The following is a 2,608-nucleotide window of genomic DNA, read 5'->3' as shown; positions in this document are numbered from 1 at the left end:
CTTTCCCCTCTGCTCTCTGTACCGCGCACGGCGGAGTTCCGCCCCGATTGCACACACACATTTTTTGTCTCCTTAGGTTTGGATTTATTGATAGAGTGGTTGTAATCAATATTTTTATAGTATCAATGGGTCACAACTTACTGTAATTTTTAAAGATGTGTCCATTTGAGTTTTAAAGGCTGCTGCCCCCTTTAAAGCAACCACAAGCAAAAACAGTATATGTGATGAAGAGCGGCTCCTGAGAGTCTGCCTCACATGTACATACTGTAAAGCCACTCAGGCTTGTCTATGGACACAGTCTCTTTTAGGAAAATGTCATACACTTAGAAGCTATGTGTCTATTTTGTCTTTTGTGTTTCCATTGGTACAGCAGTGATAGCAGCTGGAGTTTGCTTTCTCTTTCAGTGCTCTCTGAGTGCATTTGACTTGGCAGCTGAATGAGTTTAAAGGGCTGCAGTTAAAGTTCAGCTGTTTTCTACAAGCTTGATATGGCTGCTGCCATGGTGCAGAACGTGCAACAATAAAGTCTGTGTGTTAAACTCCATGTGTGGCTGTTGCCAGGCTGTATGACTCAGATAGAAGAGAAAAAGGAGCTTTAAGTGCAGACAGAGGACAGACTTGTTCAGGTGTAAGGGCTGATCACAGTGCTGCTTTGGCTGAAAATGTCGCTAATTAATGTGCTATTTCTGCATGAAAAGGTCTGTTCAATTGTAAATCTATCTTTTTTACAATAACCTAACCTAAAAATGCTACAAAAGAGCTTATACAACACTTAAATTCGTAACCTATCCAGCATCAACGCAAGTCTTAAGTGCTGAAGGGAGACAATCTTAATCCTTGTAAGAAACATGGAGGAGAGCCTATATGCAGAATTGTCTGGAAACACATGATATGTGTAGCGCTGCCTCCTCCAAGTTGACTACTAGTTGAATTATTAGCTGAGAGACCCGTCAGTTGACGGAGACTCTTCTAGTCTAACCTTTGTTAGACTGTTTGTTAATATTTTATTATATTTTGTTTTTTGTCAGCCAGTGTGGATTACAACAGAAGGTAGCCACCTCTCATGTTAGTTTATGGTTGTATTCTCCTCATTTTGGTATGCCAAGCAGCAGTTTGCTCAGGGCTTCCCCCTATGGTCTGGGCGGGAGACCCACTTCAACAGTGACAGTGTCTGATGCATGGATGTATAAGGTCCGATGACACTATTTAGCAAACTGCTGCCCAGAAAAAGAAAACAACAAAATACAACAAAACACACTGGGACAAGCCACATGTGACACAGTGGGATTTGTATTTTATTAGAAGTGTTCTGTTACATCTCGGTCTGCTTTTACAAGAGAAAAGATTTTAACAGTCACGAGCATTTGGCTGGTTTTGTGTATGGTGCATCTAGTTTGTTTACCAATCTATGTTAAAGTGCAACACAAAGCCATTTACCAACTGTTTCTGCAACATCCATCTGAACACAACTAGGAAGCTAACAGAAATGCGTTGGGAAAACATTTCACTGAGGAATTATAAATAAGAGGAATCATAAACATATATTCTTATATTCTTTAGCAATGCAAGCTGGCATGTGTCAAACATAACATGCGCTGTGGTTAATTGATGGCAGAAGGTCACACTTGTTGGTACACTGGTAAACTGGGCTATATTCATATCTCTGTCAGGTCCACTCGGCGCGACCTGCCTCTCTTCCTCCTTTCTCTCCCCAGCTCTCTCATCCCACGGGCTCAGGGACACAGCTGAGTCGCATTCGCCTGTTGATTGACTCCCGGGCATGGTGCACAGCTGACGCTCATCCCCACTAATTAAACCACCCTTACTTAAACCCCTGGCAGATGCTCCTTCGTCGCTGGAGCATTACATGTGTTTAGCCATACGTAACATGATTGCAACTCTGACAGGTTGTGTGCTGTTGATTGTGTGGATGCTGTGAAGCATCCACACTATGTTATCTTGTTCTTTATTGTTATTGTGTGGATGCGAAGCAACCACACTATTGTTATCCTCTTATTTATTTTTATTATTGTGTGGATGCTGCTGAGGCATCCACACAGTGTTATCCTATTCTTTATTAGTCTGGATGCGAGCATCCACACTCTTGTTGTGTGGATGCGTATGCAGCATACTTTCACCTAGAAGGGCCATTGAGGTATCAAACTGTGTATCTCTTTAAAGACATGTGTGCTTGTACACAATGTTTTTATAACTTTTATACTTTTTAAGCTATTTAGCTTTTTTTACAGAAATTTCCCCATTGGAAATGAATGGGGCAAAATTGGAAGCTTAATATCTCCGGCATACCTTGGGCTAGAAGTGCCATTTTAACTTTATTCAACTCGTGAGATGTTCAGCTACTAATGGTGCAAAAATCATCTTGATATCTGTTATGTTTTTTTTTATAATCGACATTTATATTTGTCCATAGACAATGCATTGGTGCAATGCCATTGGCTGCCTATGCGTCACGTGACTCCCCGGTCTAATGCTTTTGCTCTTCCTCTTGCCGCTTTTGTGCTGCTATTATGTCATTCTTAAGCATTATACACATATAATAGATGACAATCGTAGAGAAAATTGTCACCAATTCAGCTGTCAGTGTTAT

The 2,608-nt window shown here is 41.0% G+C and overlaps 1 protein-coding gene across 1 annotated transcript in view; it reads right to left on the bottom strand.

Moving 5' to 3' along the window:
- LOC109968814 (dystrophin-like) overlaps positions 1 to 2,608 on the bottom strand; it is a 345,011-nt gene that overhangs the window by 123,189 nt on the left and 219,214 nt on the right.

The sequence above is a fragment of the Monopterus albus genome, unplaced genomic scaffold (genome assembly GCF_001952655.1).
Source record: "Monopterus albus unplaced genomic scaffold, M_albus_1.0 scaffold163.1, whole genome shotgun sequence".
NCBI lineage: Eukaryota > Metazoa > Chordata > Actinopteri > Synbranchiformes > Synbranchidae > Monopterus > Monopterus albus.
This window is presented reverse-complemented; position numbering and strand designations above follow the sequence as displayed.